This window comes from Triturus cristatus, chromosome 4_2 (genome assembly GCF_964204655.1).
Source record: "Triturus cristatus chromosome 4_2, aTriCri1.1, whole genome shotgun sequence".
Classification (NCBI taxonomy): domain Eukaryota; kingdom Metazoa; phylum Chordata; class Amphibia; order Caudata; family Salamandridae; genus Triturus; species Triturus cristatus.
In genome coordinates this window covers 250,385,198-250,402,378 of record NC_140586.1, presented here as the reverse complement: position 1 = coordinate 250,402,378, position 17,181 = coordinate 250,385,198, and positions in this window count along the sequence as shown.

Here is a 17,181-nt window from a genome sequence, read left to right as displayed (position 1 = left end):
ATAATGATGTTACAATGTGAATGAGGATCTTGAACAAGAAATGCAGATGCATTTGTCTAGCCAATAGCTGCAATCATAAGTTACAATGGGTACCAACAACTAAAACAATGACTCTTAAGAAAAACAGTGACTGGGTTATTTAAGAGCCTTGCGAGTTCTCACAGCAGCCAGTAAAAAGGAGGCCAGTTCATAGCAAACAAAAGGGGTTTCTAGTTGGTATAATAATGAAAGTGCTAAAACTGGGTTACGGATAGATTCTTTCAAAGAGGGATAATACAAGTCTTCCTCTCTGATCTGTACAAATGGCAGAAGAACAGTACATGTACAGTTGATTGTGTCGCCCTATTGTTACAGGGGCAAGGTGGTAACAGACCAATAGAATATATATTAGCTGGGTATCCCAGCATCAGAGGAATAAAATTAAGATGAAATCTAGACAAAATAAAGGGATGCTGATTAAACTCAACAAACCCCAAATAAGCATGAGAATTATTTGACAGCTGCATTATACTTTCATAAGAGTTTACAGACTGTTTATCTCTTTGACTTTCCCATCTATCACGTGCGACCTTTTGTAGGTAAATTTCCTTCGACATGGATTTAAGGAAGTCTACACAAAGAGTATGAGTGTCATATAGAAAAGCTAGACCCAGGGAGGTTAATGTTTGCTTCACGTAAGAAAGCCGTGGTACGTTATGCGCATGGGCCATATTCATTCTATCTTTCAGAATTTCCTGATTCAGTTTCACGGTATCCCTTTTCCATACTGATAACCAGAGAGAAAGTGGGGCTAGTTTTATAACATCCGTCATAAAAGGCATACCAACTTCAATATGAGCCACAAAATTATTACACGCAAGTGGGACTGCCAGCAATCTTTTGATGAATTTATCCTCCAGAACTTGGAGTGTGGTCCCATTTATTGTCCCCCATATTGCCGCCCCCATATGTCGCCATTGGTAGAGTTTTAGCCAGATATATTTTAACCATCTCGGGAATTGGCTTACAGCCCAATTTTTGGGCAAATCTAAAGATTGCGTTTATGCTTTGAAGCATTAGATTTGCACGGGTTTGCAGCATTTCTTTCCAATTTTGTTTAGTGTCAAAAACAATACCTAAGTAATTAAAATATTGAACATGCTTAATTTTGCTTCCCTCTAATTAATAACCCATCATATTATTTTTGAAACCTCCTATTTCCATAGCATATGAATTAGTTTTATTTACATGTAAATCCAAAGTTTGCATAAACGCTGCATAGTGTGTAATAAGGTTTTGCAGAGCCAAAGGGTCCTTGCCATCAAAACCGCATCATCCGCGTCTAAAAGGATAGGGAGGGGGGGACCCCAACGCAATTGGTGTGTCTTCCGCAATATTGGTCAAGCTGTCATTAAGATTGGTAGTATATAGGGCAAACAATAAAGGGGCCAACACACATCCTTGTCTAACGGCCCTTTCGATTTTAAAAACGGTGGTGCATTCACCTAGGCTCCCATATCGGACCATAGCGGTAACATCCCTATAGAGCTCTCTCTGATAAAATTAATAATAGCATCATCAACTCTCCTGTCCTTTAAAATTAGCCATAGTTTATTATGTACCACGCAATCAAATGCCTTTGATAAATCCATAAAGGCCATGAATAATTGAGTATTTTTAGCCGTGGTATATTTTCCAATCATCATTGTTAGATTAAGACATTGGTGTACTGTACCATGCCCCTGTCTAAACCCACACTGCGCTTCCGATAGAATGTTCTTTTCTTCTGCCCATTATTCCAATTTATTTAGCAAAAGCCTGCCCATGAGTTTAGCTGTGCTATCTATCAAAGAGATAGGCCGATAATTGGCGGGCAGGGAAACGTTACCTTTTTTAAAAATTGGAATTATAATAGAGTTTTTCCAGGAGGGAGAAGGACCATGTTTTGCTATAGAATTAAAAACCACGGTTAGAAGAGGGGACCAAAAAGCCATATCAGCAAGGAAAATATCCATGGGGACCCCATCCGGCCCGGCGCTTTCCTGGATGGAGATTTCAGCAGAGCTACTTCGACTCCCTTAAGGTTAAAAGAGAGATGGGAGGAGGACTTAATATCATCACTCACGGGTGCAGGGGGGGCAATCCCTCTCTTTTTGAAGATTTCCTGGAAATACTTTACCCAAGTATCCTCATCAATATGTGTCTCTAAGGAAGGCCCACCACTATCCTTCAGGAACGGCGCGTTTATTACCTTCCGAAAGGCAATACTATCTCGTAGGCCTGATGCTTGTTTTAAATTATCCCATGTTTCTGATTTAAGCTGTCTTTGTCTGAGTTCTCGTGCTTGTCTGTAGAGGTTCCTCAGTTCACAGACCTGCTCCTTATCTCTAGGTAGAATTTTAAGGGCCTTGCGCAAATTAGTCGAGGCTACAGAACAGTCATGATCAAACCATCTATGTGGATTACTATCTCTCGTATGAAATGGTCGTAACAGCTGTAGTTTCAAGAAAAGTAGTAGCATCCCAAATGCGCTTATAACCTCAACTTGATTAGCAAAAGGATCCAGGAAGGTTAATATATCCTCCTGGTTTGCCCTAACGAGGCTGGTAAAGAGCGAGACCACCTCTACCTTTTCCCATTTTAGAGTAAAACCCCCTGGACTTGCAAGAATTGGTTTTGGTACAAGAGTCGCATCACATTTGTTTTTGGCATCGCGCCATATTAGCATACACAAAAGTATGGCATGATTGCTGTGTTCATTAAAAAAGTGTCTGAAAGGTGAATAATCTTAAATTGGATGTGTCAAAGGCTATAATATAATCTAGCGGAGATGAATAACCAGCTCTCAGGAAAGTGGGGAGAAATTCCCCCATCTGTGGATCTGGCTCATTTAGTATATTTAGTTGCCACATCATTTGAATACTATTTAACGCCTTCCCCGTGGGGTCATGATAGAAGTGGGAGATGGGGTCTCCATTATAGTTTACCAGCCCACATTGATCCTCCATAGCTCTAGGGCACGTCTTTGTATTAAAGTCACCTGCCCAGATTATGTAGAAAGGTTTGGAGTGGGACTCTGCAAGATCCTCTAGAGCATCATCTAAGAGCAAAGCTACCGTCTCTGGATTTTGAAAATTGTTATAATAATTCACAAGTAATAGGTCTCCCGTCTCATTCCCTCTGATAACCAAGATGTGAAAATAAGGTGAGGTATTTATGAAATTTAAGATCTTAAAAGTCACCACATTAGAGATCAGAGTGAGTAGATCTCCTTTTGATCTACCTCGTGAAGACGGCACAGCTGGGGTTTCGAAGGAGCGGAAACCATTTATTGTATTAGGTGCAGTCTCCCATGTTTCTTGCATGGTAAGGATCTGAAAATCAGCCAAAACAGCTAGCCACTCCTCATTATTCCGCTTGGAGTTGTAACCTGCTATATTCCATGACAACAAGGGATAAGCCTGTTTAACTGCACCAAGGGTATCACCCATCATAGCCTCATTTAGGGTGTCTGCCACGACCAGAGGTGGAGAACTGGGGACATCATTTCTCTGACCCCTCTCACATACCAGTCTGGAAATGGGAACAGGGCTCTGGTGGGTGACCTCGTGTCAATCACACGACTCCATCTCAGATAGTGGGGCATACCTATTAGAGATGCTCAAGTGCATAAAGTTGGTCAAAACAAGCCTACCAACCTCAAGATCAGTGGTCTTAATACCTACAGACTCGATGGAAACCGAGGGGTGTGGTTTATAGAAGTAACCCAGAGGCACTGGGAATATCTTTGTCACTGATTTACGGGATAGTGTGGGCCTAGAAAGTAAATCGCCTGCAAGTTGGAGAGAGTCAAAATTTAGTACAACACAATCTCCTTCATATACCTTTAGGGACTGGCCTACCCAAGGAATTCTGCATGCCATTAACAAGTGGTTCTGAATCAAAAGCCCTGACCTGGTATGGTTGCTTAACCAGTGCCGAGCTTTGGCCACAAGCTGTAGTGTTGTTTCGCTTTGAAGAGTTCTAGGAATTGGGACATTTACTAAGATTAAAACAAAAAGGGAAGCCGCGGGAGGCAAATTGAGGGTTTTATTATTAAACTCCCTATCATTCACTATAGATACACTATGAGATTGGATGGTATGAGTGAATGCGTCGTCCCCCTTTCCCTCGTTGGAGAATCGACCCTTTTCGGTTGTAGGACCAGTTGTGCGTTGGAAATCAAATGCCTTACTAGCATCTAGTAGTGTGGCAATCGCAGAAACATGTGGGGTGAGTTAATGCATCAGCGTAAAGATTGTTCTTAAGTTGTGAGAAGTGGAGCGGCCTGGCACGAATCCAGATTGATCCGGCCTCACTTTGAGAGAAAGCAGCAGCTGCAGCCTGTTCGCCAGTAATTTAGCGATTATTTCATTATCTATATTTATTAGGGAGAGTGGGTGGTATGAGTCGCATGAGGTAGGGTCCTTGCCCGGCTTGAGCAGCGTAATTATGACTGCCTCGCGCATTGATGGTGGAAGTGACCCTTTTTGTAATGCCTCCTGGTATACCAGCAGAGATGCATATTTCTTATAGAATACAGAGGTAAGCCCGTCCGCCCCGGGGGCCTTATCCCCAGGAAGACTCTGGATGACCCTCTGAATGTCCTCAGCAGTGAACGGCTCATTCAGATATTCACGATGTGCCCCACTTAACCACAATAGCTCTATTGATTCTAGGTATCCCTCTATTTCTGAGTCTAATGGGGCTGTCCTTGAGGTGTATTGTTGGGTGTAGAAATTTTTCATTGTGCCCATAACTTCCGTTGGTGAATGGACCAGTGGCGCGTCAGGGAAATGGAGCTCAGTGATGTATGAGGAGCCCCTGGGCGGTTTTAGTAGGTTAGCCAACGTCCTTCCAGGTCTATCTCCTTCACCGTATTGATGGGCCTATGCGTATTTATGTAGGAATTTGGTTTCCCTTTCGTCCTCCTCTTGGAATGCTGTTAGTTTTTTTCGCACTTTAGCCAGTTCTTCAGGTGCTGGGATTGGAAGTATTGGTATTCCAACTCTTGGAACTCTCCTTCTATTTTTGTGCGGCAATTGCAGAAGTCTCTCAGAACCCCTGACTGCAGGGCTATACAATCTCCATGAATTAAACTTTGAAGGCCTCCCATGTCGTGCCAACTGAGTCCACTGTGCCTGTGTTGTATTCGAAGTATTCTATTAATTTATTCCGGATCTCTTCCTTAAATACTATATCTAGAAGCGCATTTGGGGGTTGATGCCATGTGAAGGGCTGTATGTATGGTCTTGGGATTGGAGCTTGAGCACCACTGGTGCGTGGTCCGACAGTGTGCATGGGCAGTGTATGGCCTCATTGACCCAAGAGTGATGTCTCTGGATGTGAGCCAAAAATCCAATTTGGACCAGGCTTTATATTGCTGAGACACGCATGTGCCCTCTAGCATCTGGATGTAGTGTGTGCCAAGTGTCTACCAGGTAATGATCGTCCATTATGGTGCGAAGTGTGGCAGTCGATTGTGAATGATGAGTACGAGGTGCACCTACTCTGTTTGTGTGTTCTGCCAAAACGACATTAAAGTCACGACACCAGAGAACCACAGAGCTTACCAGAGTTTGGATCCCCTGCCACACCCGATTTAAAAATTCAGGATCATCTGTATTTGGCCCATATGCATTTGCCAAAGTTATTTGCTTCCCGTAAAGCTCACCCTTCAATATAATGTAGCGGCCCTCTGGGTCTATTGTAACTTGTTCAGTTGTCCACGGGAGACCTCTGTGTAGTAGGATAGCAAACCCTGTGAGTAATTAGAGTAGGTCGAGGTGTGAATGTCCCCCCATCTGTTGGACTTTAACCTGGACTGGAATGTGTCAATCAAGTGGGTCTCTTGTAGGAAACAGATGGCTATTTTGTGCCTGGTCAGATAAGAATGTACTAGTCGCACTTTCCTATGGTCATTCAGACCACGCACATTCCAGGTAATACAGTATAAGGAATTCATACTAGCCTGCGTAGAATTGTTTGTGCCACGCCACTTTCTTTAGACATGGGTCGTCTAAAGAAAGGTGCCTGGTCGCTATTACAATGAAAGTGCGGAATGAGGCGCTTGAAAATTTTTTTAATTTTTTTTATTCAGTCTGTGTGATTCCACTCTTTGCTCAGAGCCACTCGGTCTGCACGTGCTGAACGAGCGGCATCACCTCCTGAGGGCAGTCTCGGTGCATTCCTCTCTCCCTGTTGCTCAGGAGCATTGCGACTCCGTTCCCTGGGCTGAAACTCTACCCACTGCTGCTATAGGAGATTGGCCCATGAGTTTGGCCAGGCTCAGTCCCATCTCGGCGGCTCACATGTGGAAAGGTCTTCTCTTGCCTCTGCAACTGTCCTGCCAGCGGTGCGGTAAGTCAGGTGGGGCCACTGCCGAGAAGACAAGGATGATGTCCACTTCTCCTGCTCTGGCAGCTGTTCCCCCTCTCTCTTTCTTTCTCTTCCGCCCTCTCTTTCTGTCTCTGTCTCGCTCCCCTCACTTGCTGTAAACCGTGATTTCATTAACCCTCTCTTTCCTTCTTTCCCTGTGAAATGGATCTAATAAATAAGAAACTCTTTTACTGAAAACGATTTTGGAAATGATAACATATAGTGTACGCTCGACAAAAGATTGGCAGAACAGACTTTGTGCTAGAAAATACTACCACTCCCGTCATCAGAGTGTGAGAGAGGTGCCCAGTGGGACCTGTCAGTCGCAGTTTGCTCTGGAGCTTTTCCCCAGTGACTCTCTGAAGTGCCACACTTGGTCGATTCGGCATGATTTATAGTTACTTGTACTGGACTCAGTGGCGGCTGGTGACATTTGAAAGTGGTAGGACGTAAATGTTTAGGATGAGTCCCCTGTGCCATGCGAGTGTAGTAAATGCACCCGATTGTCATAAGGGGGAGTTGCCCCCACCCCGGGAGTTATTTTTTTTAAAGAGTGGGCAAATGGTGCATTTTCAAGCAAGTTTGATAAAGCAAGAAGGTTAATAAAGTAATTATAGTTAGGACATCATTAGGGCACAAGAGAATTTAAGCCTGTAACGCGTGACACAGGCTGATACTACTTTGCATATTATGGCGCTTCTGGTAGTTTTTTAATAAAAACGCCTCTAAATTCTGAGAACGTCCACGGTCGTATCATAAGGTAGAATACAAAAGGTGGGCGTGGCTTAGCACGCGATGAGAGCAGACGTGCCCGGGTAGAGCTCCCGCTTGAGCCTCCCTGCCCCGGGTCGTTTCTCCGTCAAAAATCCTCTACGCGGCCCGATACTGCCGGCGGACCTGCTCCGAGTACAGCTGCCTGCCCTGGCTGACTTTGGGGCAAATCGGAGGCGGGACCCCGCACCGGCCCAGACGACGGGACTGAGGCCGCCTCGCTGGACGCGCGCACGGAGACAACGGCCACGCGAGTCCGCGGCTTCGGACGGCTCCCTGGGCCTTGAGCTGCGGCCTGCGGGAGAACTATCGCGGCAACGAGAGGAGGCCCGCGACCGTTGCGGGGGTGCCCCCGCAGGACTGACACAGCAATTGGAGACGCCTGGGAGCCCCCCTCTCCCCCACGTAGAGCTAAACGACGGCGGTGGCGAGCCGGGGGACGACCTCGGACGCCGCCTGCAGCGCCTGGCCTATGAGTGAGTTGATCGACTGGGGCCCCGGGGACAGCGGGATGGAGCCGGAGAGAAGACGGGGCCTGGCTACTGCCGCGTGTAAGCGGATGCCCTCGAGCTACCGACGGGCTGGGATGACCCTTGGGAAGAGCGGGATCCCGCGACCACAGTAGGGATCCCAGGACCCAAGAAGGGACGCAGAGGCTCCGCCTTCCCTCCCCCACTCTGGCCTGGCTGCTGCTGACCTGAGGCAGTCTCTTCCCCCCCTACTTTCCTGCAAGCTTCTGGACGCTGGGAGCGAACTCGCCCCGGACGGGGGTTGCGCCGCTGCGGAACAGCAGCCCATATCGCAGCTGCCCGAGGACACTGAGGGCACTACCGAGGCGCCTGGCTGGACCCCTTAGATCCACGAAACACAACTCCTACGCCTCTGGTCGCTGCGGGGGAAGAGCGCGAACACGGAGTGGAAAGGGGGCGCAAGCGCGACCCAACCCTTTGGAGGGAGCCATCAGATATCCATCTGGCTGCCATCGGACCCTTCGCTGCTCGGAACTTCTGGACCCGCGGCGACAGCGACGCATTGCACGCGGCCCCGTAGCTTGGAACAGCAAAGCCCGGCGCTGCGCTGGAGTGGACGGGTAGATCGCTCCTCTCCCTGGCGGTGGCACGGGGCCCGAAACGACCGCCTAGACGGCGCGGAGGTGATTCGCCACGTGCGACGGGCCTCCACCCCTCCGCGGTCGGAGAGAATACCTTGCACACGCCACCAGCTCCATGCCTAGGGGGGCGCGAACAAGCACCGGTCCGGGAACGGCAACGGCGAGGGGGAAACAAGTGCGAGCGGCGCCCGAGATGGATACCGAGCAAGTAGCGGCGAAGCTGGATAGCGTCCTGGCTGCCATGGAACGGATGGAAGAATCCCTGCAGCAGACACGCACCTCCCTGGAGACCAGAATCGATGGCGTGGCGATAGACTTAACCCACCTCCGAGCCGACCACAAAAAGCTGCAAGATCGCACGAAGACACTGGAGGACACAATAGCAGTCGTCGAGCCAATGGCGGCGCAGACGGACAAAAAGGTACACGATCTCCTGACCAGAGTGGAGCTCTTGGAGGGCCGGGCCGAGGACGCGGAGGGTCGGGCACGAAGAAACAACATCCGCCTAGTGGGCATTCCGGAGAAATGGGAGGGAGCGGACCCCGCCTGCAGGGTTGAGGACTGGCTACGAGATCTGCTGCCGGACAACGCGCTTTCCCCTTACTTTGTGGTGGAGAGAGCCCACCGCGTGCCCACGAGACCGCTCCCCCCGGGCTCTAACCCTAGACCGTTTCTCCTTCGGGTTCTCAACTACAGAGATCGAGATGCCATACTGCGCGAAGCCAGGAACCTGGGGGAAGTCACCATCGACAATGCCGCGGTGATGTTCTTTCCGGACTACACAGCGCGAGTACAGAGACAGAGGCATTCCTTCCTGGCAGTAAAGAGAAGACTGCGCGAAGCGGACCTCAAGTACTCGCTCCTTTTCCCGGCCAAACTGAGAGTGGTGGCGCGTGACAAGACGCACTTCTTCACGAGCCCCGAGGAAGCAGAGGCCTGGCTGGATGGAGGAATGCCTGACGTGCCGCGAAGGGCGCCGGGCCCTGCCACAACGGAGAGGGCCAGAGGATCAAGACGGCGGCGCCGCCGCAGGTCGCCCACGCCGCCGCTGGTCAGAGGAGCGATGAGTCGCTCCCCACCGGTGGACCTCGTCCAACAGGAACAGCGAGATGCTCTGCGCAGGGTGGCGGCAATCAGCAACTCCCCGGTGCCATCGCTCCGCCCGGGCGCTAGCCCGGCAGTGTCCTCCACGGACGACGAGGCGATCTATGGCATCCCAGACACACAGAGCTCTGGGGGACCCCCGGAGGTCACGCCACAAACAGCGGATCTCTTTGGTTGACGGGGCCCAATGGCGGATTGCCATCTACCGCGTGGCGCGGGCCTCCCTGAGTTCCTGCTTAGCGGCCCTGCCCGCCACCAGAACTGCCTCGGGCCTACCTGTGCCCACACCGTCGCTGCTCTAGGGGACTCGAGCACGGAGCTGGACACTGTAAGTACATTTTCTAATCATAGACACGTGCATCCTTCACCCACTTCGCAGATGCGCACATGTGCCCCACAGTGCTCTACCGCCGGCCCGCTGCCACAAGAACCGCTTCGAGAGGGGCATGCCCCCCCCTGGCACCCTTGCCTGCACTTGACTGGTAACTGGGTGCACGGCTGCCACGGCATTAAGCGATGGCCACGGGACGTCCGCCGGTCAGCAGCGGCTTGCACACCTCACCCGGGAGAGGTGCAGGGCGTATCCAGGACTGCACAGTTTTGATTACTGAAAAGATATAACCCACAAGATCCCCCTAAGACTGTATAGTTCACGAGCTCACTTGAGTGTTTGGACGGCGAACTGTTGTGCAGCCGACCTTTTGGTATTTTGGACTTTGTTGCCATGTTAAGGCTTTATGTACCCCCTTTCTTCCCTATCCCCCTACCCTGCTGGAGATCAAGACACTGCGCGCACGATGCTCACCATAACTGCACATTAGGGACGGACTGCTGGACGTGGGGGGCCCTTGAGCTGGTGGTCACGCCTCGGGGGGGCGAGGGTGGCGCGTATACACGAGACTGCTATGGCTAATGTACAAATATGCACCTGGAACGTCAGGGGAATGCACACACCGGCTAGACGTTATCATATATACTCATACCTAAAGCAACATAAAATCAACATAGCGCTGCTCCAAGAAACCCATTTGAACGGAGCTGAGGTGCGGGCACTGCGCCGTAGATGGCGAGGGCAACTGTATGCTACGGAATATTCCTCATACGCTCGGGGAACACCGATATGGGTCCACCCTGGGACTCCTTGGGAAACCACAGAAACTGTAGTAGATCGGGATGGCAGATACACGGCTGCGCAGGGCAGGCTTGATGGCCAACTTCTAACACTGGTGTCTCTCTATTCCCCCAATGTTGATCAGGGCGCCTTCCTGGCGCGGCTCTCAGCGGTCATGGCACCTTGGCATGCAACCTCGTGGATAATAGGGGGCGATTATAACTGCACTCTAGATATAACACTGGATCGCTCCTTCCCACCCCCGGCTAACGCCTCTACAAGGGGAGCCATGAAAATACTATTGGAGTGGGCCGCACGATGGGATTTACATGATGTATGGCGGCTGCGCAACCCGGGGACGCGGACGTATTCCTACTACTCTGGCGCTCACGACTTACATGTCCGACTGGACCGGTTCATGGCATCACCTGACATACTACCCCACGTGACAGACACGCAATACATGGGCCGCACGCACTCAGATCACAACCCACACTTCATGTCCATGGCTTGGGCCCGCCCGCACCCTCCCGTACCCACATGGCGCCTACAACCTGCGCTGTTGCTGGACGCGGCTTTCCGTGACGCCTTGTTTGCGCGCGCTGCAAAATATTTTAAGGATAATGCCGGCACGGCCTCCTCTCCGCAGGTGGAGTGGGACGCCTTCAAGGTGGTGCTCCGGGGCCACTGCCTGCATGCGCAGGGGCACGTGAGGCACCAACTGGAGAGGGACTTAACTAGGCTGGAATCGGACTTACTTGCACGAGAGGAGGGGGCTATAGATGGAGACGGGGACCCGCTACACGAGGCCCACACGGAACATGCGCGCCTCTTGGAGCGACTCCGCAATGTCAACTATGCCGCGCACTCGGCGAGAACACATCACCTCGGCGACAGACCAGGCAAACTTTTAGCGTGGCTGATCTCTCAGGACGCCCGCTCGACCCCGGTGGCGGCCGTGCGGACGGAGGGGGGGACCTAGTATACACGCAACTTGGCATACATGACGCCTTCACTGCCCACTATGACGCATTGTATCGCTCCCGCCTATCGGTTCCACAGCCTGATATAGCCGGTTATCTCTCCCCCCTACAAATGACGCAGCTGACTATTGCGCAGCAGGACGAGCTGGGAGCCCCGCTGGAGTCGGAAGAGCTCCGAGAAGCCATCTTCAACCTGTCAAATGGCAAAACCCGGGCCCGGATGGGCTACCGGCTGAGTTTTACAAGGCCAGCTCGGACATCCTTGTCCCGGAACTACTGCGAATGTACCGCGCGGCAGCGGAAGATGCCGCTCTACCCCCAACGTTAAATGAAGCCACGCTGGTCTCTCTCCTTAAACGTGGCAAGGATAGCACATGGGTGGGCTCTTACCGCCCCTTGGCGCTGCTGAACACGGATAATAAAATCCTAGCTTCTGCGTTAGCCAGGAGGCTGGCCCCTCATGTGCCCGCTCTGGTGCACCGAGACCAAAATGGATTTGTCCCCACCCGCCACACTTCCTACAACATCCGCCGCCTTTTTCGGGTACAGGAATACGCCACGCAACAGTGGCCAAGAGCGGGATGCCTGATACTGGACCTGGAGAAGGCCTTCGACTCAGTCGAGTGGCCGTACCTGAGGGCGGTCGCAGAGAAGTATCAACTGGGGGGGGGGGGTACAGTGCTATGATTGACCTGCTTTATGGCAGGCCGACAGTCCGAGTCCGTACGGGCCGCCTCCTCTCAGCTGCCATCCGGGTCCGCAGAGGCACTCACCAGGGCTGCCCACTGTCGCCATTGCTGTTTTCCCTGGCCATGGAACCCCTGGCCACGACTCTCAGGACACACGGGCTGGAATGGGGAATCCCATTGGCGGACGGTCTGCATGCGGTGTCACTGTATGCAGATGACTTGCTGCTGTACGTCAGGGATATGACTGCCATCCCTGCCTCCCTCACTGACATCTTCCGCACCTTCGAGGAGGTATCGGGCCTGAGAGTCAATTGGGCCAAGTCGGGGGCCTATCCCTTCAGCCCAGAAACGCCTGAATGCGACATCCGGCTGGGAGGGGACAGGCTACAATGGCATCCCACCACATTCCGCTACTTGGGGATACGGATCTACAGAACCCCAGCAGACGTCCTGGAGGGAACCCCCTTCGCGCAATCGCTTCAGTCCGAGCGCAAATTGGCTTCTGGAACACCTTACCCCTTAACGTGCCTAGCCGCGTGGCACTGACCAAAATGATAGTGCTGCCTCGCCTGCTCTATTATTTTGCGAACATGCCTCTGTATGTTCCCACCAAGCTATTCCGAGACCTAGAGGTGTTGTTGCGTAGCCTCATCTGGAACAAGGGGAGACCGCGAGTGGCGCTGGCCAAACTATACATGCCCACGGATTCGGGGGGCTTGGCGGTCCCTAATATGGAACTGTACTACCTCGCGGCACAGATGCAATGGGTGGCGGGATGGCTGAGCGGCAAGCAACTTGAGGACACCGCCTCGCACGCGGTTGCTTGGACGCGGACACAAATAAATACGCTGTTCCACCCGATAACCCGCACGCCCTGCCCCTCACAGATCTACCTGGCGGTAGCGCGCAGATGTTTCCTGCGGTGCCTCCATCTTACGCGCGCCACTATGCCATATGCCCCGAGTTTGCCACTCTTAGGCATGCCTGGCCCGATGGGGCCGCTCACAGAGGTCCACTTTGCCGGCTGGGAACGAGCGGGAGTGGACACGCTAAGCGATCTGTACGCGGATGGTGACTTACTCACATTCGTCAACCTAGCTGAAGACGCGGCTCTCCCGGCGGGGCAGTTCCTCCTGCATGCCTCCCTCTTACACACACTCACGACCTCCTGGGGCGACATGGCGGTGGAACCTCCGACGCATACCTTCGTACAATACCTACACGTTATGGGTAATGGTGCGCACCTAATACACTGGTTAACACAGGCACTGAAGGCGCACACGCAACCATCCACATTGATGCTGAGGGAGCGCTGGGCAACAGACAGGGGAAGAGACTGGACAGACAAAGAATGGGCACTGATACTAGCCGGCCCGACCAACGTCCCACGCAACCCCCGCTTTAAAATTATACAATACTACATACTGCAGCGCGCATACCTCACGCCCGAAAAGATTAACAGATATTTCTCGCGGACAGATGCAGCTTGCCAGCGGTGCTCGCTACCGGGGGCGGACCTCTTACACATGATATGGCACTGCCCTGATATACAGACATACTGGGACGACGTACTGGCACTGCTCGCGCACGGCGCTGACGGACGACTACCGCACACATGGGAAGCATGTATACTAGGGTTGTATAAACGCACGAAAGATAACAAGGCGCAGGCATGCTTTTGGGACATGGGTCTCATAACGGCCAAACGCTTGCTCACCAAGCATTGGAAGGCAGCAGCCCCCCCACACATCAGACATTGGAAAGCCTCCTTCGTTAATTGGGCGCGGGCGGAGAGCGCGGTCCTTCTTCGTGAGGAAACTGCAGGGCTTCGGAAGTTCCCCATCGCCCAGCTTTGGGATAACCTCCTCACGGCGTTCCAGGTGGCCTGCCAAGACCGAGGGATAACTTGAGTCTCTGGAGTTTGCCGCTCCCTTGCTGGTTGGGCAGTGACAGCCCTAGGACCACGGCGGGGTTGGCTCCCGCCCCCTTCTGCTTGCCCCTGGTGCCCCCTACTTCTACCCTACATGAGACCGCTGCCGGGAATTAATCGCTGCGCAAACATGGCGAGCGCACAGCGACGGCTGCCGCCGCAGTCTGAAGCAACGCGCACGGTGCCCGGCTGCGGGCCCGGACGGGAAGGCATGACCACTCCACTCTACCCAGCCGCCCCCTCTCTGGCGCAGAGGAGCGCCCTATACATGGGGAAAATGGGTGCGGACGCCGGCACTATGGGATCCCAGCCTTCCTGACAGCCCTCTTTCCCCCCCCCCTCTGACCTGCTGCTTTCCGCATATGTTGCGTGGTCCCGCCGTGCCCCTCTCGACGGCTGATGTCCCCTCCCGCTCCAATGCAGAATGATCTCCTCCTCCCTCCTCCCTCCCTTCCCCTCGACCCTGCCTGAGTTTACGACCCTAACCTCGATTCCCCCTATCACCGCACGTGCACAGGGAACAGTTTGCTTATTGGTTAAGTTCCCTGACCGGATCCCTACCTAACCGCAGATAACAGGCGAATGATGCGTCGCCCGGCGCCCCCGAGGCGATACCCTACCTAGCGTGCCCCGCTTACTGATGATGAGGCAGCGATGGTGCACACTCCCTGCGAGGGACGGATACGCCCGGAAAGCATAGAACGATCTTGCCCAGAGCACACTGTGTTGCATACCAGATGTGCCCAGACACTTAGCGGCTTGAGGGGCACAGCGCTGGAGGGACGGATGCGCGCCACATAACACACATATAGACTTGAACTGCGCTGCCGCAAGCTGGACTCGCCGGATATATATGTTGCCATATATGTCACAGTGAGCTATACCGAACTGTTCTTGTCGCGCTCCAGCCTACACTTTGAGCACGACACTGGCGCTAAGCTGCCCGGAGGCCTTTGCACTTGGGGGTAACCACGGTGTCCTGTACGACTTAAGCGAAGGGTCTGGGTGGCAACCGAAATAGCTGCGGTGTGGGCTGGAACACAGCGCCACCCTCTATTGTTGACAACGCGCATAAGGAACATCACAACAAAACACCGAAAAACACGATAGGCCTACTTGTCAACAATGTACGCACCTAATTCCTGTACAAAAGTTAACTTGCACAACGCCGCCGGACCTCCGGGTTGCCGGCTGAATGGCTGTGTCCTACCATCTGGTAACGTGTGCTCATTGTCTAACTGATTCAACACCTTGGATGGTGAATGTACATTGTAAGATGATGCAACTGCGAATAATAAAGGTTTTTAAAAAAAAAAATAATAATAAATAAGGTAGAATACAAAAAACATTTAACTGCAAGTATTACAGAAACATACTATGAAACAGCTATGACTTTATGACTGTTAAAATGCTGTTCCTGATGTCCAACCATCAGCTCACTGAGCCATCATTTCAGTCACCACACTACTGTATATTGTTTTGTCTGTACTTTAGGCAAGACTGTAATTGGATGCAGCACAAGTCAAAATTCTGAAACAAAATATTTTAACATTAACAAAAGTAAACATCAAAGGCTCATAAAAATGAATGGTGTGTTGGGCATGCCGATGGAAAGTTTTGCTTCATGAGCAATCTTTCAGCTTCTCTTATGCGCTCTTTGAAACATTGACTTTCTAAATGTTCATTCACTGAATTTAATAAAAGTAGAAATGCTAAGCACTGGGAAATCCGGGAAGGGGGGGGGGGGGGTTGGGGGCTGATGGGTCTGCTCCTATTCCAGGTATGAGCAGGGATAAAGGAGACATTCAACCACGGGTATAGGGGTATGAGTTTGAGCAAGAGAAACGCAGTAGAAACTAATTCTGTGTTTCAACCTTACAAACGATTGATGCTGCAATCTTTCTATTTCAGGACTGTCAGCATAATTAGAGCAAAGTTTAATCGCACATGTGAAGTTATCTTAAGGTAACTTTGAGTAATTAATACAATCACATCCTGGAAAGATTCATTAAGCTACTTATTGCAGTGTTAAACTTAGAAATCAACATGAACTGATGTGTGTGTTTTTCTTAACCGGTGCTCTTTTCTTACCAATAATGACACCGGTGACCACAAAACTATCGTTTCTCGAACATATAAGCCTGCTGCCTCTTGCTTGGCTGCTGATTGTTCACTCCCACGTAGGTAGCTTACGATTCAAAAGATTCAAAGACTCTTCGGAGTTAAGACTGAAGTAACTTGCCTGCAAGGTTTGACATTTATGAACCAAGGGAAGAAATCTCATACGTTCACCCTGCCTGGCCTCATAAACGTTCTCAGTGACAGCGTGCACTTGTAACGGATTATGGTCACTAATTACAAGGAGCTGAGGAGTAATGGACTTGTTTCATTCTTTAATCTGGAACGCGCGGTCAGGCTCTGAATAATTGCCGGAATCACTGTTACTGCTGGCTGTAGTTTACGCATTACGGCAGAAGGTGACTCTATAATTATATTGTACTGAGTAAACTGGTCAGTGTTCAACTGAAAGGCAATCAAACTAAGGCACTTACGATAAACAGGCTAGTAAAACAAGCAATGTGCAAGACTATGAAATGGCAGATTAAAAGTGAAAGCTCTAAAATGCCCTGTGCGTGTTAAATTCGTGTAGGGCACTTACATTCTAAAATCAACTAGTGCTCAACACGGACAAGTAGATAGAGTGCATGCGTCCAACCACATTAGTACCCATATATAGTTGCATGTTAACAGCTATTTCTGATCACCCAGGAATACATGGTTGCAGAACCATTGCCGCTTCCAAAAGTAAGTCTTTCATGAAGTACCTTGATTATGGGCCACTTTCAGCACGTACCTCTGCGCCAACGGTCTTCATCAATGAAGGCGTGCTGTCCTGAACGGGGGACCCAGCAGCGTCGCAGGGAGTGTCACTGTTCAAGGCAGCGCAATGGCGGTCATTGTGAGATGGAGTGAAACCCCCGTGGGCCGTGTGTGGGTTCGTCGGATTACTGCATTTGCACTCTTGGCGAGAATATGCAGTTCTGTCCCAGGGAAAGGTGAGGGATGGGGCTCTCACCACATCCATG